The 23,301-nt window shown below is 45.8% G+C and overlaps 1 protein-coding gene across 14 annotated transcripts in view; it reads right to left on the bottom strand.

Moving 5' to 3' along the window:
- The window catches only part of LOC149350833 (thiamine-triphosphatase-like), a 663,235-nt gene that overhangs the window by 222,412 nt on the left and 417,522 nt on the right, over positions 1-23,301 (bottom strand). For 5 of the 14 annotated variants that reach the window (XM_089580013.1, XM_089580012.1, XM_089580015.1 and 2 more), the window contains one exon: positions 19,494-19,540. The exons of the other annotated variants lie outside the window; for them this stretch is intronic. The gene's annotated coding sequence lies outside the window, so the exon portion shown is untranslated. The remainder of the gene's footprint in view (positions 1-19,493; positions 19,541-23,301) is intronic. 14 annotated transcript variants of the gene reach the window in all.

Genomic DNA, 23,301 nt, shown 5'->3' on the forward strand with positions numbered 1-23,301 from the left:
ACACGTGAAAAAATGAATCGCTGAAGAAAACTTTCGCAATTGCTTGACACAGTGGCAGTAAACCAACAAAGTCCGGGTGTCCTCACAATGAGCCGAACATGGCGAGTGCTGTTCGTCATCCTGTTTTGTTATTATTTAAATGAGCAAATCTTAGATTACATTCCTGCCTCATATTTAAAAGTGCTGAGTACGACCAATACGACCAATAAGCCAATACCTGACCAACAGCAAATATCCACAGCAAATCACTGATGCCTAATATTCAATACTTCAGTTAATCGACAATTTTTCACCTCAATAGTGTACAGCTTGCTATCCATATGCTGAATTTTGTTTTTTTGATTTGAGAGAATCCACAAAGCCGGCTGTTTGTACGTTCGTACTCTAGAAATACCTTGGTACCCTCGGCTGAGGCAGATAATACAAGCCAAGACGCTCCTATATTGAAAGGTTCCTCTGCATTTCACGTCGTTCTGCAGCATACTCGGTTTTAGCGCACATTAAGCAAATCGATGCAAAATATACTGTCAAATGGTAAGCTTTACAATTGCGTTCATTAACATCTCCCTTTTTACATTTCTGTCACATGTCTACCTCGCCAGTGGCCATAACGTCATCACTAAATACAAACAACGTATGATGAAACACTCCGCGTTTTCTTTGCTTTTAGTTGACCAACTGCAAGATAGAAATCACGCCTTCAAATGTAGGCTATATCATGAAGGCAGCTTGCGGTGTTCTTGGAAAAGAAAAGACTGCCATATTTCGCACAGTTGCAGTGGGGCACTATGGGCGCACGCATAAAGTGCGCTGGAAGCCCTACGCTGTACAGTGGACTTGAAACGCGAAATGCGGCTGTTGGTCAGGTCTGTTACAGTCATGACCTCACAAAATTAGATCTACCCGCCGCAGTGAACATCTTTTTGCTGCAACAATTTATGGTTTATGGCTATGGTCTCACCATAGCCCTTTATAGAACTTGTAGAGTGTGAGATGCTCAACCACCGGTGTTCAGGAGGGGTATTTTGTAGCTATTTTTTTTTTCAAATTCTTTGGCTCCTTTAACTTTGGTTGCTACCGCATGTGACGTCATGGCTGATACCTAGAAAAGAATGTCATTCGTCGGCTCCGCTTACAAAGACTGTGCTGCTGGCCAGTGGAAAATAGAGAAAAGAATGAATGGGGAAAAGAGTCCTCACGAAATAAGGTCCCCTTGTATCCCGTTGGTTACCGTTATCAGCCAACACACATGAAGAAAACGAATGGCGATCAGACAACCGATAATGCGGAAAACCACTGCTAGAATAATGATTGCCCACAGAAAGATGCCCCCCACCACTGCCAGGCTCACATGCACGAACATGAAACGACTATACGAACACAAATATGCTTTTCCCGCGAACCTTCACTCTATTTATTTTGGGAAAGTTAACCCAAGGCATGGGCTACGCGTGCATGGGGTCGTCACATGATATCGCGCTCCCTCGGGCCGGCCCGTCCTTTCACGGCTTGCCCCCTGACGCCCTCCTCCCAGTCACGCTTGGCTGTGCGGACGCTGTCTGGCGGCGACGACGACAACGACGACGACAAACACGCCAGGAACCTTGGTCTCAACAGCTAATGCTGTAAAAGAATATTGTTGGTACCGAATGTAGAAGTGAGCGAAAAATCGCACTTTCTTGAGCGTAAAAAGAGCATCAAAGGCTGTTGTACTGTACCGAAATGGCACAGAAATTCGCAAATATACGACATCACGTATACGCCTCAATATGTTTGAATTTTCCTGCTTGCGCCAAAGTAAGCTCTCCAACGCTCATACTTTTTAACAACACAGATTCAGAGAACGCGTCCGCTGCCACGCAGAATCTTGATGCTTGAAGGTGATTCAAGTTGGTTGGTTGGTTGGTTGGCCTCAAGTAGAATGGCACATACCCACTACGGGGGAGTGGCCAAGACACAGGCGGTGAACTGTTGGAATGATTAGGAGCTTTAGAGGAAAAGGAGAATTAATAGGGTATAGGCTGACAGATTGGACGACGCAACGAAAGGGGTCCTGTTCAAATTCACTTTATTTCTGGTAGAAAGCAAGTATACATCATGAGCAAGAGAGTTTAAAAGAGGATGATTCTACCAAGGAAGACGAGGCAAAAGGCGTTTCATCTACGCCTGACAAGGCCTCGCCTCCTGGCGAGATACATTGCACTCTCTATGCTACAAGAGCCGTTGAAAAAAAGTATGTTACACCATTCATTACGTGCAGAAAACAGAAGCATTGTGAACAAGCATTATATGAAATTAAAACCGTAAGTACTACCGAAAACAAGAGAATTTTTCTTCAAAAAAAAAAGCTTACATCACAACCTGTTAGTTATTATTGTGTCAAAAGGTAAGAACCACATTTGCATAAATATTTGTCTCAACAAAAGATTAGCTTCTAACCAGAAAAATTATTACAGTGTCAAAAGCATGAAGAAGCAACATTTGTATCGACATATTTCAATAATCTAACAATGAACACAGCAATACAAACGAAACACAAACCTAAATGAGATAACAAGGAGACAGATCATTTTTTTTCTACCAGGAGTACTTTTTTTATCCGTGCTTTATAAGTATACGGTGACTGTACATTCACTGCGATGTCAATAAGCTCTGGAAACAAATTTAAAAGGACAGGAATCTGGTAGTCTAACGATTGTGTACCATAGGAAGTTCTGACTTTTTTCTTAGCAAATGAATTTGCCCTAAAGTTATAGCCGCATTCTTGACGTCGGTACTTCCCAAGAAATGAATTTAGGTTACTTTTTATTTGAGTGAATATGTTGAGTGCCAAGCGCTGTCGAAATATACTTGTAATTGCAAGTATTTCATTTTTTACGAACAGTGGAGCTGTGTGTTCTCGCAACGCTGCATTTTCTATGAAACGGATGCATTTCTTTTGAAGAATATGAAGACGTTCGAAATTACCAGTGGCAGTGGTGCCCCAAACTAGTATGCAGTATTGCAATCTTGAATTAATCATGGTGTAATAAAGCTGGCGTTTGAACCACGCTGGGAGCATAAACTTAAATCTATTTAGCATTCCAATAGTTTTCGCGAGGTCCATAGTCAAATAGAGTATGTGGTGTGTCCAGTTCAAGTTTTCATGGAAATGTACACCTAGAAATTTCTGAGCGCTAACACGGTTTAATGTTTGCCCCTCGAAGACTAGTTTAAGTTTAGTGTCAATCGCCTTATTTTTAGCCCGAAAGATAATGTAGTTCGTTTTGTCTGTATTGAGTCTTAACTGACATGCTGCAACCACGTCGATAGTTCTTCGAGCCATGTATTGGCATTCTTCATTAGGGTGATTAGACAAACGCCATGGAAAAACACATTAGTATCATCAGCATACAACACTATTTCGGGGGTTTGGGGTATTGATACAATGTCATTAATATATAAGAGAAATAGGAGAGGACCTAAGATGGAGCCTTGGGGTACGCCATATTTAATTACCTGTGCTGTTGATCTGCTGTTATGAATACTGACGAACTGGAGGCGGTTGTATAAATAACTTTTTATCAAATCAAGTGCTTTGCCGCGGATTCCATAGTCGCAAAGTTTACTAAACAATATATCGTGTTTAATGGAGTCAAATGCCTTCCTGAAATGTAGGAATATACCAAGAGTATATAGCTGTCTCTCTATGTTTGTTATTATTTTTTCCTTAATATTCAGTAGTGCTGATTCAACGGATTTCCCTTTTTGGAAACCATACTGTTGTTTTGAAATTATACCCTTAGAGGACAAAAAACTGCCGATTCTAGTGTTGATTATTTTTTCCGCCACCTTCGCGAAAACTGGAAGCACAGATATCGGGCGATAGTTACCAAGATTGTTCTTTGCCCCGCTCTTATGTATTGCGCACACTCGGGCGATCTTCATTTCATCAGGGAATGACGCATGACGCATTATGCAGTTGCAGATATGACAAAGTGGTACGCTCAAAATGTCGCATGATCCTTTCACCGGACGGACTGCAATATCGTCATGACCACATGCGCAAGTATCTTTGAGGCTTTTGATGACTGTTTCGATTTCACTTGGCGTGGTTGGAGACAAGAATATGGAACTAGTTTCTATCTTAGTTATGTAACTCCTAGATGAACAGCTCTGCGTGCTCTGTGACGCACCAGATGCTAGAAAATGATCATTAAATTTATCTGCCAGGGAAGGACCTGAACAGGTTTTGCCATCAATGACTATTTGCTGGGGAACACAATCTTGATTTTTACAGACAAGAGAGCGCATAAGTGCCCATGTTTCTTTCGGACAGGTATAAGCTGCTGTAAACTTTTTCATGTAGTACGATGTACGGGCTTTCTATAAGTCAGCGTTTAACTTATTCCTAACCTTTTTGAATTCTAGGAATTTAGAGCTATCTTTAGTCGCAATAAATGAGTGGAACAGGTTATTTCTATAGTTCAGTCTATTGATGTATTCATCTGTAATCCATGGTTTTCTCCCTTTATTATTTCTTTTTATGTGCTTGAGAGGGAAAGCAATATTATATAATTCATTTACTGTACGAATGAATGAGTTATACGCATCGTTCGGGTCGTCGGTGCTCAAGACGTCATACCATGTTGTTTCTGACAGAAGGTTACGGAATTGCGCAATGCCATTATCGCTGATAAATCTGCGCGATGTTTCAGTTTGGGGTCCGCTATGTCTTTGGATGATAGGTAAAAAACAAAAAAATGGCATGTGGTCACTAATGTTCACTGAAAACACTCCACAGCACACGGTGTCCTCTAAACAGTTTGTAGGGCATAGATCAATTAACGTCTCGCTGTCTGGTGTTACGCGTGTTGGGATACCAATCACATTAACAAGTCCTATCGAATGCATCGTCGCGAGGAAAGCATTGCAAGAATTGTCGAAAGAAAGCATGTTTATGTTGAAATCGCCTGGCATGACGAATGGAATATGTAATGAGAGCAGGTATTCGCCGAGTTCTTCAAAGAAGCTTAAGAATGCGGAAACAGACCCTGAAGGTGGACGGTAAATAACAGCTACTGCAAAAGCATGACTTACAACTGTTAGACATTCGTAGTCTTCTGTGATAAGTGTATATTCTGGAATAACAGTGTACATAATATCTCTGCTATATAACAGTGTACATAATATAAAGTGCCACGCCGCCACCCCTTTGCCGCTGACGACACAGTGTTTCGCAGTTATAGCTGTCGAAGTGCACAGCATCTTGTGCGTTTTCGAACCAAGTTTCTGTGAAGGCTAGTATGGAAAAATTGTGATTCAGTGCGTCCAAATATGTACCAACATCGATATGCTTATTTTGCAAACTTCGGGTGTTAAGATGGAATAGAGATATAGATTTCCTCCGTGGTTGCTTTTTATAAATTTGTTGAAAGAGTTTGTGTCATGATAACAGCAGTTACAAGACTGTTCAGCCATGATGATAGGCGCTCCTCTAGAAACGTGACTTATTCAAGCGATCAAGCCATTTGCGTGATGTCATCTTCTGACTTTATGTGGATGGCCGGTTCACCTTGCTTTTTCCTGACAAGGATCCTGCCGTTTTTTTTGCCAAGCAAACTGGTACGAACGTTCCTTTGCCCTCATCTTAGCCAGCCACAGCAGTTTCCGGTTTTGTGAAGTCATGTTGTCAAAAAAACTGAGGTCGGGAAGTTTCGTTCCGAGAAGTGCTTTTCGTTCAGACCATTGTTCTTTTACGGCGCGTGAAGCAAACCGCACAAGGACAATGGGTGTCTTCGGGGGTTTGGACGGCAGCCTATGTACGGCTTCTATGTCCCTGGGTGTGACTTCTTCAATGTTCAACTCTCGTGCAATGTCGTTCAACTTGCTCAACAAATTCTCATCATCAGTCTGCTTGAGGCCGTGAATTTCAAGGTTCTGTCGGCGGTTATATTGGTCCAGGTCGTTTAGTTGCAGTTTAAGTTCTTTGATTTCTTCAGTCGTTGTTTGTGTTTCGATTTTTTCCACTCTCTCTTTGAGGTCCTCAATGCCCTTTTTTTGTGAGTCAACCATTTCGATAACCTTATCGTACTTATCAGACAAAAAGCTGATGCTTGTCTCAATGCTTTCGACAGTTTCTTTGACTGACATGAGATCATCAATTTTCTCAAGAAGTGGGAGTAGGGCGGTGATGTTCCGATTCATCACGATTAGTCTAGCCGCAATATCAGCATCTTGCTCAGGTTTACCCTTTGCAGAGCTTGGGCCCCCCCTTAGTTTAGAAGCTTTACATGTCGGGCAGAGCCACGACTTTCCTATATCCGGCTTGGATTTCACTGCTGCTTCCCCCACTCCTGAGCAGTTGCCAGCATGATAAGAGAATGAACACTCAGAACATTTTATAGCCGTAGATTCCTTCAAAATAGTCTGCTGGCAAGCCAGGCATACGTCACAAGGCATAGCGTCTAGGAAAACACCGCAACACAGCAAACAGTAAACACAGCAGCAGCAGCGAAGATGGGAGATCGAAGATGGGACGACGGCTTTATGTGCAAATTTGAATGCATCATATGGAATGGTTCAATTTTGTATTGACTGAAAGAGAGACAGAAAAAAAAAGAAATAAAATAAAATAAAAATATAATAATAATAATAATAATAATAATAAATGAACTATTTGATAATCAAAAAAATGAAAACAAATAGAAAAATAAATAAATAAAATTTACATTAGCATGGGAGTCGCTGTGTTTCTAGAAGAAATTTTTGTACTGCACAGCGCGCACTCCTGTTGCTTCGTCCAAGCAAAGTAGCGCCAAAGGAAAGAACAACCTCAGTGGTCACAGGCAGACCCAGCTGGTGAAACGGAATTTCTAATAGGCGCCTCCTCAAAGAAGAGAATCGGCGGCAGAACAGCAGGTAGTGATCCACTGTCTCAGGCTCGGCACAAAATGGCCACAGTGGAGAAACCGCCAGGCCAGATCTGTGAAGGTAGAAATTTAGCAGAGGAACTCGGCATCGCAAACGCGTGAAAGAGACCTCCAGTCTGCGCGAACTCCAGTCTTTGCTGCTCCAAGGGTGCAGAAGGTGCTTATATTCGGGAGATGAAGTAAGCGCCGAAGCTGAAAATTCCTGAAATATTGTGTAACTGCGAAACCTCACCGCAGCTGTATATGCGCAGGTTGGCAGGACAGCAATTATTGGGCCACAGAGAGAGGCCCTTGCTAATGAATCAGCAACCTCATTTAACTGAATGCCCACATGACCCGGTACCCAAAGCAACCTCACAGAATTTAGATGGAGCGGGATCAGCTGCTTAAAGAGGCGTAATGCCCGAGACTCAGAGGGTGATGATAATGAAAAGCAAATAGATAGAGAGTCCGTCATAACCATGACTTGGGAAACGGCAGGATCTAATTTACGTAAGGCTAGAATGACAGCTTCACCCCGCAGCTCTCCCTTTCGTCTGCCTCTTCTTCAACCGCATCAGGAAATGTCGCAGTGCTCTTCCACTAACGGCATCTGTAACCTGTCAAGTGGTAATGATAAGGTAACTTTGCAATGGTCACCTTCACGCGATAGCTCCAAGACCAGAACATGGAATCTGATGACAATGACAGATGTAATGAGTAGAACACTGTCATTTCTCAGTCTACGCTTTCAATGCTGCACAAACGCTTGAACGTGATGTGCTGGTGGTAAAACTTTACAGCTTTTAAGGACCATATTTGTGAGGGCACTAAAGAAAATAAATTAAAGCGTTTCCAGTGTCTGCGCCAAAATTCTGGTGATGAAAGGAATTCGTATTTCTCCCTGGTGTCCCCGGAGCAGTAATTTGACTGGTCCGTCTCTTGTTCATTACACTACAGTGTAGCGCGTATGCGCAACTTTAACAAAAACAAAGTAAAAACAAAAAGTAAATAAATGTGCGCCGCAAGAACAGCCCGCGCATTCCGCTGCCAGAGGAACGCTGTATTTTTTAGAGTACGTTATTTCTCGTTCGCCGGCCAGGAGACAAGTAAGGATGACAAAGGTTTCCGTGCAGTGGGAACGGTCCTCTTGGTGCACGCGGACAGGGTAGGGTGGGTGGGTGGCGCGAACAGCACGACAGAGCAGCCGTTCATGGATTAACGCCCGAGAATCTCAAAATCTCGCCATCAATAATGTTTCGCAATCCGGACTGAATACGTAATCTCTTCCAAATGAGGCAATGCTATATATTACCGCTCGCCGGGGGCTTCTGGCAAAAAGAGAAGATTGAAGAAACTAGAACGCAGCCATCAGATGATCGCAGACATCGGTGGAATAATCTCTCTTAATTCCCGAATTCTAACGCCTCGCCTTCTTTTACCCGGCATCCATTTTTCCCTTCCGTTAGGAACGCTACGTCGCATGTGCCGAGAAAGTTTTCATATTAATAATCCCGGAGTCCCGGCTTTATTTTCTTCGATGGTGTACAGCCGTAATCCCTCTCTGTTATGATTGAGTGTGGGCATTCGTGTTACCTTCCTTTTGGTAGCTGTCTGAAAGCAGATTTACAAAGTCTGTCAAGTACATCCAGGCATTTATATTTCTCTCACAGGGCGTCTGCGGTTTGTGAATGCCGTTTTAAACTCCGCGGTCCATTTTCGCGGCAGCGACAACTTGCGCCGTTTCAGTCCAGGTTTTTTTTTTTTAGTGAAAAATGAGAGGGTCACACGATCGTGCATGATTATTTATTCCGCATAACGCAGTGCTGCGCCCTAATGAGCAACGCCTTAGTGGTCATCGAACTAAGGCAAAAATAAACAGTTGCATACCATAGTTACGTTTCCTTGCTACTTAAAATGCAGTTATCTGACACACAAAATGCAGTTATCTGACACACAAACCATGGGGAGAGTTCTGACAAAGGCACTAAGTTGGCATTGAGTGACTTGTAGTAGCAGCTCTACCGTCTCTTGACACGCTCCATCTTCGCTGAGCGAGGCAATTTCTGGGGTGGTGGCTTATGCAGCCTCTTCGAGCTGCTCGGCTATTGTCGCCTGCGGCCATGGCAAAAACTTTTCGAAGAGATGCTCACAGTGAACAGCGTGTGATGAGCGCGTGACATGATGCGAAAGCTTGGCATCACACCCAAAAGTACAGGAAAAGTGCCCTTTATCCTCAAAAACAAAAAGTTCAAAGTGCGGATGATGGGCGCATATCCTTTGCGGGCATATTGCGGGGATTTCTTTATTAACGCATATTTGTCCATATATACCAGGATTCACGATAATGCGCCCCTACATCACGATAGGCATCATCATCATCCTGACTACGTCTACCGCAGGAAGGCTTAAGCCATAACTCTCCAATTAACCCTGTCCTGTGCCAGCTGCTACCACCGTATCCCCGCAAACTTCTTTATCTCATCCGCCCACCTAATTTTCTGCCGTCCCATGCTACGCGTACCTTTTCTTGGTATCCAGTCCGTTTTTCTTAACGACCGTTGCTTATCTTTTTTTAGCATTACATGCCCTACACAAGCAAATTTATTTGTCTTGATTTCGACTAGGATGTCTTAAGCCTTGTTTGTTCTCTGACCCACCCTGCCCTCTTCCTGTCTCTTAACGTCACACCTGTCATTTTCTTTTCCATAGCTCGCTGCATTGTCCTCAATTTAAGTTGAACCTTTTTCCTTAGCCTCTACGTTTCTGCCCCATAGATGAGTACTGGTAAGATACAGCTGTTATATATTTTTTTCTTGAGGGATATTGGTAAACTGCCATTTGTGATCTGAGAGAACCGGTCAAATGAGCTGCACCATATTCTTATTCTTCTAGTTATTTTCCTCTCGTGATCCAGACCTGCGGTCACTACCTGCCCTAAGTAGATGTATTCCCTTACCACTTCCAGCGCCTCGTTGCCAATAATAAACTGCTGTTCCCTCACGAGGCTGTTTTCTGCAGATTAATTTTTAGACCCATCGATATGCTCTACCTGTCTAAAGTCACTGATTATGCTTTGCAGTTCATCCCTTGAGTGACCTAGCAAGGCAATGTCATCAGCGAATCGCAGATTACTGAGCTATTCTCCATTAGCTGTTATCCCACACTGTTCGCAATCCAAGCCTCTGAATACCTCCTGTAAACTGGCGGTGAAAACCACAGAATACAACGAAGGCCAAGGGAACACCCTAATGAAACCCCCTTAAGGGATTGAACTTGGGTCGACAGTACTGCCACCTGGTCTTAGAGACTGCACGCTAAGCGCACGTATAGTCTGTGTCACAGCTGTGCGCAAAAGGTAATAAAAAAAGGGTAAAGTGTTCATGACCACCTGGCTAGTAAGTCTCGATATATGTGACTATACATCCGCGCAAACGTTGCCTCTAGATCTTAGGAGTTGCTGCGAGGTGCCACTTTGTTTTCAAGGCAGGGCGTTGCTTGAGCTATTTACACTAGGGCGACGCAGACTAAGAACGAGTCGGAACTGCAGGTGAAGCTGGAGATGAAATCGGAGGCACTTATATTACGTGTATTCACGCATTTGCGTAGGAATTTATTGGGAATTATCCGGGCGCAGCAGTCGTTTATTCGATTCCTCGTCTTCTAATTACGATCGCTCCGTTTGAAAAAAGGGAAATAACGTGAATTGAGTGTGAAAATTCGGGCGCGAGGAGAGTAATTAATATTACTCCAGCTTTAGTTCTTACGACCTGTTAAGCCTGTTAGTTTTGGTTTCGCTTTGGCCTTGCTTTACAGCGTCCGTGTGTGCGCCAGTCTCGTCTCGCTGCGACATTACGGCAAGAAAGTGGCTCAAAGAGCGGCACGCTTTCCCCCTGTGCCCCTTGCACGCAAACGCCGATGCGAGCGCAGTGTTCGCGCTGGCGGCGTGTTCGGACGCTCACCGTTGCAGTGAAACTGCACACACGGCAGCTTCCTCATCTTCGCTCGTACAAAAGCGAAACGAGGGAATTTCCTAATTAGCCCGGACTGCGCTTCACCGTCACGAAGCTGTTTGTAGGTCCGTCAGATGAAAGCGGAGCGAGCACTTTCATCATGTGGTTGGGAAGTGTCGGAGTCAGAACGTTAGAACAAAAAAAGAAAGTATTTTTACGTGTGGACAAATATTCGACTCTCGAATGCAGGTTTCCAGCATTATAATTCAATATTCGGGCACCTCTGGGCAGCTGTGTCGCCTATGCGCTTTCGAATATTTTCGAATACGCGAATATTCGATACAAATCGAATATCTTGAAGTTCATTCTACAAATGTTGGTTTCCTTGTCAGCGAACAGGGCTCAGCGAGTTTCAGCAAAAGGCACACAAAAAAATACCGGCATCGCAGACCGTCCTGTTGGCCATGCTGGGATGGGTGATGGCGTTGTGTCGTGGAGAGCGCACGACTGTGCATGCGATTTTGTTGTCTCTGTCCGCTCGGGCTATGGATAGAGACGATTACAGTGAGCCGCCTGCGAAGCGGAGAAGAAAGAGAAGGGTGGTGTGTTCCCGACTTTACTGAAGACACTGGCACCCACGAAACTGACGAGGAGCTCGAGAAGCACTGTAGGTTTGGAGACACGTAGAATGTGGTGAAAGCGGAGACAAACAGGGCCACTGATTATGGACCCCCCCCCCCCCCCCCTCCATCTTGTTGCATTCGACAGCGACACATAACACTGTATGATAATATGAAGTTACGGAAGCTGCACCTGCTTTCTGCTCACTCCATGCTTACGATTAATTGACGGGAACCGCAGCGCGAAAGAACCTAGACAAGAGAGAACACACAAGACAGGACGGGCGCTTGTGTGTTCCCTCTCGTCTAGGTTCTTTCGCGCAGTGGTTACCAACTAGCCCAGAAAAAAGTCCTGATTCATGCTTATGATGCTGTTCACACCCAACACGTCACATAACTGACAGCCACTGTGCTGACAATATTGCTTCATGTTTGACAAAATATGAGCGATTGTCACAACAAATAACGATCGCAACGTCCATGGAACGGGCAGGGAAATTCCAAGTTACAGTATACTATTGCCACATACCAGGGGGTACCCAAAAGAATCCGAACTAATTTTTTTAATCGGTAGACCTTCTGTGGCACCGCGTTTTGCCACTAGGAGCGCATAGAACGAACATTCCAGGGTCAGTAAGCCGAGTGCCGTCGCTGAAGGAGGCCCGACTTGTTTAGGCAGAGTTTTAGAGTGACGACTGTTTTGTGTGAGTGTCGTTTTTGCAATGGCTGATTTTCGTGAACAGCGTGCGCCGGTGACATTCTATTTTTTTGTCGTAAAAACGTAGAACGGAAACTCTTGAAATATTCAGAAAGACGTTCAAGGACGATGCTATAGGGACAACTCAAGTGTTCCTGAATCAAATCCTGAATCAAAGCAACAATCTTGGCTGTGATGGAGACTGTGACCTTATCGATGAAAACCATGCTTTTAGCACTATGATATATACTGTCACATTTTTTCAACAAAGCTTCATGCTTTTCTAAGTTAAATTAAAAATCTCATGATGATTAAATGTATATTCTCTTCATTATTCCATATTTGGCCGGATATTCGATGCTAACTGTGCGTATTCGATTCGAAATCGAGAGGAATTACATTTGCACACCCCTAGTGTCTTAATCCATTTAGTTCTTTCATGGACAGATCATCTTACATTTATTGTATGTCTGTAGTACAAAACATGATTCTGTTTTGCGCAAAAGGCGGGAGGCACAAAGCACGAGTGCATTGCTGAGTAATTCTGACTCTAGCCGTGTGCACATACAAATGCATGTATAAAAACAGAGAGATAACCTAGAGAGTGGGACAGTCGCTGTCACTGTCACCGATTCTGGCTGCCTCCTCTACTCGCCACCGTATACTGTGGCGCGGTGGCGAGTAGAGGAGTGCCCGTGATAACTCGTTCGCCCGCCCACTCATTGAGACTCCCCCGCTTCCAGAGACATTTTACTAATTAAGACGCGAGGACGGCCTAAAAGCCTACCAGTGCCGTTATGGCGATTCGATCAATACCGGACTTAGCGAGGGCAGACCCTTCGGTGCCCAAAGGACTCCTCCGGGTACAATTCTTATCGCGCTTAGTTGACAGCCGGCTTAATGTCTTTGAATTGGTAATGACCAACGCTATACTTGCGCCAACTGTCCTCGCTGCTTCAGTGCTTGCTGCGCTGCTCTTCGTGTTTGCCGTACTCGCTTAGTTCGATTTTACCGTGCCTCTGCACCTCTACCCATTAAAGAAGAGAAGTAGGAAACTTTAGTCACCCTTTTCGGTGTTTCGAGTCCGGGAGCAGCCGGCTGTGCTCCCCCCCCCTGCCGCTATGCAGCGCTCAGGCGTTCTTCGAGCGCAGGCGTTTCTCGAGCAGAGGAGCTCGCGTACACGAATCGTGGCACCCCTGCCGAAAGTCGGCACCTCTCGAGAAAATTTTAGTGCTCTACCTTTGCGGTAAATAATTCAAGAACGCATACATCGTCCAGCTCTGCGTATACGCGTAGGCTGGTTACGATAAAGAATTCATTTTTTTTTTATTTGGGGAAGTAGTTTTTTTTCTTTGCGTTTTGTCGCAGAGTATGTGACTGTATCAGTGCGCACATTTTGACTGAATTGCTGTTATCACGCTGAATTATTTACGCTTCGAAAGCAAACAACAGAAAGTACAGCATGCAAAATTTTAGGGTGACAGGGACTGAGCTTCGAGAATAGGACGATTCACTCCTCGCGGTTTGTTGCAGGGATGAAAGAGCAGAATGCCTGCTCGTCGCAAGTCAGAAAAAGTAGTTAGACGCATGAAAAAAACTAGCAAGTCTATTGGTGTTCTAGGTGAAGACTAGGCGGCAACGAAGCGTAATTAATGCATGATACTATACGCTTTGAAATATATTCGCTCCAAATAAAACCCTTTACATTAGAAGCATTGAAAATGTCTGGTTCAGCCATACGATTCTCCTATTCAACTTTTGGTTTCTCCACTGTTGCACGCACTTTACGTAGAGCGGTGAAAGAGTGACTGTGCCGCCGCGGTGGCTCAGTGGTTATGGTGCTCGGCTGCTGACCCAAAAGACGCGGGTTCGATCCCGGCCGCGGCGGCGGAATTTCTTTGGAGGAGAAATTCTAGAGGCCCGTGTACTGTGCGATGTCAGTGCACGTTAAAGAACCCCAGGTGGTCGAAATTTCCGAAGCCCTTCACTACGGCGTCTCTCATAGCCTGAGTCGCTTTGGGACGTTAAAACCCCATAAACCAAACCAAACCAAACCGAAAGAGTGACTGTCTCTGCGACGCAACATTCGCGGAAACTTCATCGACAGATGTGTTCATTGTGAAAACAATACTAACTTGTAAGAAAGAAAATGCCTCATATAGAAGACGTTCAATAACTAAGGCGAATAATCGTAACCCGTTCATTGGCGCATTTGTGACATAAAGCACTTCTATATGGACCGCAGAGCTATTCCTTGAATTGTTTTCGTTCATGTGAAAGATCCTCTCTTTTAAGTCTCGTTTATGGCTTTTGGTGCACTTCTGCATAAACTTGGGTTCGGTGTAAAGCAAATATGAACTGAATTTATTGATTCCTTTTCCAGGCGGCGATTTAACATAAAAAAAAAAATCTGCTTGCATCGTCATGTGGGGTTCCTTGAGTACTATAGTTTGACAGAAACGTCGCACGGAGGAGCTCTAGAACTGGGAATGGATTATATGCTACAATCTTTGCGGCCTTATCGGCAGCCACACATGCTGCTTTTCTGCACCTTAGCAACGATGGTAAACACCGAAGGAAAGGACCTAGAACAAAGACAAGCCGCATTCTGACATTTTCCACAGTCTCTGTAAGAACGATGAATAAAGCCTAAGGGTGAGTCTTTGACGTGCTGCCCAGGAACGGAGACATAAAAGGATGGGTATGCAAAGGGGGGCTTAAAAGCGCGAATGAATGCGTCGCGTTTTTTTTTTTTTCGGCACATTCTCGTACCAGTAATAATTTGGGCATCTCATGAGAGCACGCTAACTTTATGATGAGGATGTGCGATGGGCTCGTTCTTACGTACATTGAGTGAAGATTACGTAGAATCAGTGGCAGGAATGCTCCCACCCTGGCTCAAATTTCCGTTGCGCTCTTCGCTACGGCGTTCTGTCGAGAATAGTGTGATAAGTGTAGGCCAAGTCTATCTTGTAGCACCTACAGCGTACTTCCCAAGTCTTGAGACCAGCATTGCATCATGTTGCACAAATACCAGCGAAAACTTCTGCTCTGAGCACACTGCAGGATCCATGTATCGTTATCTGGCCTTATCCTCAACGCACGCCATACTCAAAAAATCTGGACAAAAGTATTTTTGAACGGGAACGAGCTTATGAGCACAATTGTTAAATATATTGCAAGTGTTCCCTAGAACAATCAATATATCCGCAGATCTCCCGTCAGCAGGCTTGAATTTTTTTTTGCTATTAACGTTTTTGCTATCGTCAAAAGCGTTCCCCATTGGATTTCAATGGCAGTCTTAACTGCTCAGTGCAAGCAATGGAAACACTATAAAAGAAAGATTTCGCCACATATCGGAAGAATGGACCATTATCTTCAATATTTCTATACCAGTACCGTGCAATTTTCCAAGGTTCAAAATTTTTGTACAAGGATGTTGGACATGTAGGGGTTGATGTAGAGTGATTTCTTAATTTGGTGAATATTTTAATCATTGAGTCTAGGGCCCGACAATACGAGCAGACCTTGCATTACTTGTCCCGATGTATACACTCTCTTTTTGTCTCCTTTTCGCTTGCCTGTTTTCTTTCATCTATCTCAGATGATTTGCTGCTTCCTTTCTTGCTCCAAGACTTGCTCCTGTTTCCAGCAAGTATACAGAAAACTCAACATTTGGGGCTAATTCCTGAATCCCTTTTATTAATTGATGTATAAGGCAGCATGTGAGCAGACCTAACGTGCCACTTGCTGAAACAAAGGAAGGAGTTCGACGCCTGTGAAAGCCAGGGGTGTGTTCCGTTGACTGCTTTTTTTTTTTTCGCTGTTTCTGGCCATATCGGTGTCAGCTCTACTGTATTTATGCCGTCAGTACTAAGTCCACACATATAAAGCTGCCATTGCCCATGACACACACGACAGCACCCTTGATATCTACCTGCAGCGCCGACATTGCAGGAAGCAAAATGACTCCCAAGTTCTTTTCAGAAACGCAGTCTCATGTATAGTTGAAACATCAGCAGCCAGACAGTGGTGAAATATATATGCATTAAGTCAGACGGGAGAAGGTTTGGAAGCGGAACTTTTTGCGTCATGTTCATAGCACCACTCGGAAAGTTGAACTTCTGCGCGTTTAACTGGTACTCAACGGGGATTTTTTTTTTATTCGAGTCGACCATTCAACTTTGAACTCATTGCATTAGAGCTTATATTTTAAAAATCGTGTTACACTGTGGACACGCACTTCACAACAAAAGAGGGAAAGTTTCAGGCCTGGGAAGCGAAAATAGCATGTGCGTAAATACTGCATGTCGTGTAAAGTATACACCGCATATGGCTTACAGTTCCTATTTCGTGTAAGGTGTGACAAAAGGTAGGCAGCGAAGCAAGTAAAATACATTATTCCTTTTTTTGGAAGTGTGCGTCCACAAATGTAACTCAGGTAAGTATTAAGAGGTTTTTTCTTCAGCTCTTTGCGGGTTTTCGGTATTTAGGTTGCGTACTTGTTGCTTCCAGTAACCAGCAGTAGAAAGAAATTTAGGAGAGACAGAAAAATAGCGCGTGGCTGCCCTGTGCCGTTCTTGGCCACGCCAACGGTCACTCCAACGGTCAAGCCATGGTCACGCAGCTAAACCTCAGAGCCGTATTAAAAGGGGTACTCAAGCGCAGGAATGCGTAAGGACAGTGACCAAAAGGAAGAATTATACACGCAAAGAGGTGCTTCGAGGCAGTTAGAGTAGTAACAACAAAATGCTGATTACTCCCGCACACTGAAGCTTCCAACAGGTGACTGCATCATATTTCAGCCTTCTCTCTCACTATTATGAGTGGCGACAGTTTTTTGGCGTCCATTATTTCATGAATATATTAATTTCAAGTCAGGAATTTTGTCTCACAGTGCCAGCATGTGAAGTCACCGAAAGAGCATACGGACGTGTGTCCCGGTCCATCTGATTCAATTGAAGAAATGAAAGAGAGTCCCCACGCAGCTCCTTGGCACCGGTTCTTCGAACCACCGTGTAGAGAATATATCCACTGCAGGATCGACGCCGAAAGATGGGCAAGTTTTGTGTGCAAGAAGGGCGTGCTCCGTACAAGTGTGATCGGGTCCCAGCGTACCTCGCTTCGTGTACGGGCTGGTGAGAAACATGATGCATGGCCAGCTTAGTGTTCTTGATGATGTCACGCACGACCTCCTCGCGGAGGAAGGCCATGCTCATCCCGCAGCGAATGGTCACGTGCTCACGCGACGATTGCGTAGCACGAAACATACCTACCGTTTTCTTTCCCCGAGCAGCCGCCAGAAAAAGCGGACTGTTGCGCGAACAGCCTTTCTTCTCTTTCGCTTCTTTCGCGTTTCTTGTTCCTCTTCCCGCGCCGGCAGCCGTGCGGTCGGCACGCAAGCAGCTTCGCACGTGAAGCACAACAGAGTGCCAGGAGCAAGCCCCCGCTGATGGCGTTGCGTAATTGCCGACGGCGGGCACCCTGCTCGCCGCAACCCGCAATTAAGAACAGAATAAACGCCATAGAGCACGCAATTAGCCGCGTAGGCAGCGGGCGCGAGGACGCTGCCAGGTGTCCACCCGCCTGACCGATCGCAGAGGCGCTGCGGCCTGGCAGTCGATCATTAGCGCTGATGAAGGGTGGTGCGCAGCCGCGTCTCTCCCGGGGTTATTAATGAGATGCACACGCTCCGATGAAGTCTTAAGGCGCTGCGCCGCCCGCGGCCAGGGCGAGAACCTGCGGGGTGGGAAACTTGGAGCCACCTACAAGGCGCGCTAATGAAGCCTGCTGGTCTGTCCTCGGCTCGTTTCGGAAAAGCGAGGAGCGCCACTTTCTTTTCTTCGTGTCCCTGCCCAAGCACCATGACTCGGGAGAGCCCTTGCCGACAGCTTGCAGGAGCGCTGTCAATGCTGCATGCTTGGCGGCCGGCATGTTGCGAGTCCAAGGCTGCTTCGCTGAGGGGTATTGAACAATGAATTTGTCAGCGACATATTCTTGATCCCGATGTAATGCATAGCAGGTACTTTTCTTTTTATTTCATTCTATTTTTTTGCCACCTCGCGCTGTCTATTATTCTGCGCGGTGTATTCCAATTTAAAAACTGCGCTATGTCCAGCTTAAGTTCACGTCGAAAGCGATGCATCTGTAAAATATCTCATTGGCAGAACCTCTATGCTGGTTGAGACGAAAACGACAGAAGAGATATAAAAATGGAAAAAAAAAACGCGTGCGGAGACAATATAAAGCAAGCGACCGGCCCTCCATGGTCGCATGGCATGTCGCAAGTAATCAACAGACATGCATGCACTTTCCTTCCGTCTTTACCTATCATTAAAATGGGAACCAATGTGGGTTTCTTCGTTAATGTTGCACAGGGTAGAGTGAAAGGCTCGCCATAAAATTTTCTAACGCGATTGCATTCCGCTTCAAAGGCAAGCAAGAAAAAAATAGGGCGTGACGTCATGCTACGGAGACCAAATTTCCAGTTAAGTAGTTCTTACGCATGTTTATTTCCTGTGCCCGTGGTAAGACAAGTCCGTACCATTGCGTGTTTTCACCTGGGCCAGCAGAAAAATGGCAAAATATTCTTGGGCATAGAAACAAACTGGATAAAGGTGTGCCAGAGTGCAATCCTAACTCAGGACGGGCCCCATAAAGCCAGTAATTCATTTAAAGCGACACTGAGGACAAGTTGTAGTTGGCCTGAATCGATGGAGTACAGAGGTGCCGCAGTGTTCTAGTCACATAGAGACCACTCTCACCGAAAACGGAGCTTTTATAATCCAGAAAAGACAAAAAAAAAAGGAAATACAGGTGTTGCTATCACTGCCCGATTTTGCATGTAAAATGCGTGCGTCGGCGACGATTTGAACGCGCATTCCTGAAACTATGCTATATCGCCATTTACTTCGAGACGTTGCAAACTTGTTCTTTTCGAAAACATCAATTTATACACAAAGAGCCCAAAGAATCGTTTTCTTTGCTGAGAACAATAATTTCATGGAGATGTCCTAAGTGTCCCACTAATAACAAGTCATCAGAAACTAAAGCAGTATCGCTGGAGGTCACCAAGAGCAAGCTCGTGTACTTGATGGCTATAAAACCGATAAACTAAATTTAATTATTCCAATTTTAACCGCTGGTGCTACGCGAAGTTTTAGATTGAAAATGTGCAGCACATGAATAAAAAAGAACTCCAAGATAAGACATTTTCAAAATAGTATCTTTCTTGTGAAGGTGTCACAACTTTGGCGGTGTTGCACTGGCCACCGACACGGCCCTACAAAATTGGTAACAACTGCAGTCAGTACGAGAGCGTGCAAGAGCCTACCATTTTGTTCTGCTCCGGTTTTTGAGTTTGTGCAGGTTCCTTCAGCTCTGGAGAAAAAAAAAACAAACAAAAACATGCTCAGTGTAAACAGGCTTACTGGGGTTCCAAGCCGATTGTCATTTCTTTCGAGGCTTTGTAACTTTGTATTTGACGCTTCTGCGCTAGTGCCCAATGGTTTGAGCGTTGGTTAATTTATTTTTACTCAATACCGCACCAGTTTCAATATCGAAAGATGTTCCCGCTATCTTTAAACCCTTGGCTAATGTTACATGAGCCGTTCGGCACTTATTTCTTCCTTCACAAGCACATACAAACAGTTTGAGACTAACACTCCTCCGGGAGCTTCGCGTCTCCGTTTCACAACGAAACGCTCCAGTCGGCACGAAAGGTGCTCTTCGGGGGACACTACGCGGTGTCTCTCTGAGCTCAAAAGGGCTCGGGGTGGCAATTCTCTCTTTTTCACACTGGCGCGCACACGTGCCTTTCTTATCTAACGAGTTTTGAATGGTAGCGAAGGCAGCTTCAAGATTAATTAGTCTCCAGCCGTGAACAAGGCGTTCCGGACGTTCGCCGCCGGTCAATATGCTCGGCAGCGCCGGACCATGGGCCGCCTCCGTGGGCTCGATGTTCGCGCGGTCTGCCCCGTCGTATCAGAAGCCATTAATATATTTCCGCCAAGGAGGCCGCGCGGCGGCGCGAGTGGCGCCCTTCGTTAATTTATCCTGTAAATCATAATTATTGATGCGATCCCAACGAGCGAGGCAGCCGCGAGCAAGGAACAGCGCCACCACGGCGGAGACTCCGGCAAGACGCGCATAATTTACGGTCATCTCCGTCCCTAGCGTGAGCGCAATAAGAATTAATAACTCCGCCTTCTAATTTTCCTCCGCGGCTCCCTGCTCCACCCACGCCGCGTAGCTACCTTCATTTAAGAAGTTCGATTGGAAACTGACGTCGTGGAAAAAAAAATGAAATAATTCTGACGCCAGCGGCAAAGAAAAAAAAAAGGAAAAGGAACCCTGCGTGCCCGTGGCGATTTGCCAAGAAAAGGAAAAAGAAAACGGAGGGAGAGGTGGAGAGAAAAGTGGCCGCCGCGGCAAATTTACGCTTCCTCGTCTGTTTCTGCCGCCGTGTTTGCGTTCGGTGCTGGCGGGCCGGCGGCGCGCGGTCGCTTGCACGCTGGGTTTTCTTCGGCCGGACGTCGGGTCGAGAAAGCGTTCCCTGTTATTAGCACTGCTAGGCTAATGTCGAATAAAATACGCCCCGGCGAGAAAACACGCTCAGGGAAAAGGCCGCTATTGTGTATTTGCTGCCATTATGGCCCGGTCCGCGCGAAGTATTTATGGCGCCGAGGATTGCCCCTGAAGACTCGCGGTTTTCATAATTCATCTGTTTACGGCAAACGTATTGGTTTCCTGTGGCAGTTACTCGGCCGAGATAATAGGACGCTTGATTTATTGGGTTGCTTCTGGTCAGGTGGGCGCTACCGGCGCGGCCGTCCGGCCGAGCGGGCCAGTGCGCGGCACTGCACTTCGAGGCAGTGGACTTCGAGGCGACGGGCATCGCGGCTCCGCTGACGAAGGGCGCGGCCTGTGTGGCCGGCATTTGCAAGTCAATCGGACGGCCAGAATGGCAGCCTCGGCGCAAGAAAAAAAAACACAATGGAAAAGAAAACCGACGAGAAGTAAAGGGTTATTGCACGGAGGAGCTGGAAGCAACAATGGCACGGCCATACGCCCAGCGTGATTTCACGTTTCCTCTCGGTCTAGCTCCCCCTCCTCACACCCTCCCTCCACATTTATTGTTGCTTTTCTTTTCCTCTTCTCGACAATCACCTTCTGGAAACCGCAGCGACATCTTCCACGTCTCGGCCAACGTCATAGAAGAAGGGGGGATACCTATTTGCCGCGGTTCACCAGCTGGTATGGTTTAGGCGCTTAAGACGTTGCTTTTCAGGTATTTAACGAAAACCAAGTAATCACGTGCTTTAATTGTTGCTCTCCCTTCTGTTTCATTGCGCAGCGCATCTCTGCACAGAGACATTGCGTGCGACTCTCCAACTCAATTTCCAAAAGTGTAGTTCCAAGCATCTGCAGTGACGCAGTACAAAGCCACCAGGTTATCAGAAAAAAAAAAACTCCTTCCTTATCAACTTCATAAAGTAACAAGTCTTCGTTCCCTACAGCTGATCTCTACCAGTCACCAAATACAAGAGGGTCGCTCACTCTGGAGGGGAGGTGAAAGACAACTGCAATATATATATATATATATATATATATATATATATATATATATATATATATATATATATATATATATATATATATCTGGGGTTTAACGTCCCAAAGCCACTCAGGCTATGAGGCACGCCGCAGTGGAGGACTTTGGTCAATTTCTACCGCACAGTACATGGGCCTCTAGCATTTCGCCTCCATCGATATGCGACCGCAATCGAACCCGCGTATTTCGGGTCAGCAGCCGAGGGCCATAACCACTGAGCCACCGCGGCGACTCAAGGGTAAAAGAGAGAGATTGGAGGGCTACGCAGTGTCAAGTGTTCTGTGTTCAATACTACAGTTTCTCATCCAAGTGGATGCACGTAGCATAGGACCCTATATATTATTACCAGTATATTTGCCACCTGCATAACCATGGCATGTTTAAGAGAATGTACGAGACCAGTCGTCCAGCGAACACTCACCTTCAAAGCAGCTCAGCAAGCATTTTCGATTATGAAGAAGTCAACAGTTTCGCACTGTTCTTTTAGCAAGATGACACTTCGCAATGAAAGTTGCTCATCCGCACCGCTCCACAGGAATTATAATGATTACAACTTGAAACTTAACTAACAGAAGTGCGGTGCCAGATCATGATGGTTCTCTTTTCAATAATTCCCCAATGTCGTAGTCAGTCAAGCATCCATGTGAGATTAAGATAGCTCGGCACAGCTCCACACAGAGTTCGCATTCACCATAATGACAAAGTTCAGATCACAGAGGAGCTATTAACTGCCTAATAACTTGCATAGGTTTAGGGCGTTCTTAAGATGCATATTTTTAAATTTGAATTTCAACAGCTAAATACAAACAACGATTTTTACATTTCATGGAGTGACACACTTGTTCAGGATTTGTGAATTATTGCGATGCTCCGAGTGCCTCCCTGCAGCACCAACGTTCTTCAAACCGCGGGCCGAGGCAACCTTACGGCATTTCGCGGCACGGGCGGGGCAAATGGTGCTTTCTGGTGCGCTCTCGCCTTCTGGCGTGCAAAATATTCCCGGCCAATCTCGGTGTTCCCTTCACGCCTTTGGCGCTTGTCGCCGCGTCCGCCTGTTTGTCTTCGGCCAGCGGCCCCGCTTGTCGCAGCGCCGTGCGGCGGCGGCGGCGGCCAGTTGGCGGCGGCGGAGGGGGGTGTATACTGCCGCCGCCGTAATTGCCACCCGCAGGAGCCCCGGCGATCGCGGCCATCCCTTGTGCATACGCGCTCGCTACTCGCCGGATCTTCCTTATTTTTGTCTTGCCTGCCACCACCGCCGCTGTTATTTCGGCCATTTTTTCGAACAAAGCACTGAATGGCGCCGGCGGTTATCTGATGCCACGTCCGTCCGCCGACGGCGCTCACTGCGGCCTCGCGGCCACGCCATCAAGAATCGGAGTTATTATGGCCGTTATTATTCTTTCCTTATTATCGTTTCCCGGCATCTTTTCTTTATCGTGATTGTCTCCTCGGCGGCGCTTCTCTCGTTTCTCGGTCTCTCGCCTTTATTTCGCGGGCCGCTCTATCTCGTTCTCCTTCCCGCACCACG

The sequence above is a fragment of the Amblyomma mixtum genome, chromosome 3, assembly GCF_055824585.1.
Source record: "Amblyomma mixtum isolate Tamu chromosome 3, ASM5582458v1, whole genome shotgun sequence".
In the NCBI taxonomy this organism is placed as follows: domain Eukaryota; kingdom Metazoa; phylum Arthropoda; class Arachnida; order Ixodida; family Ixodidae; genus Amblyomma; species Amblyomma mixtum.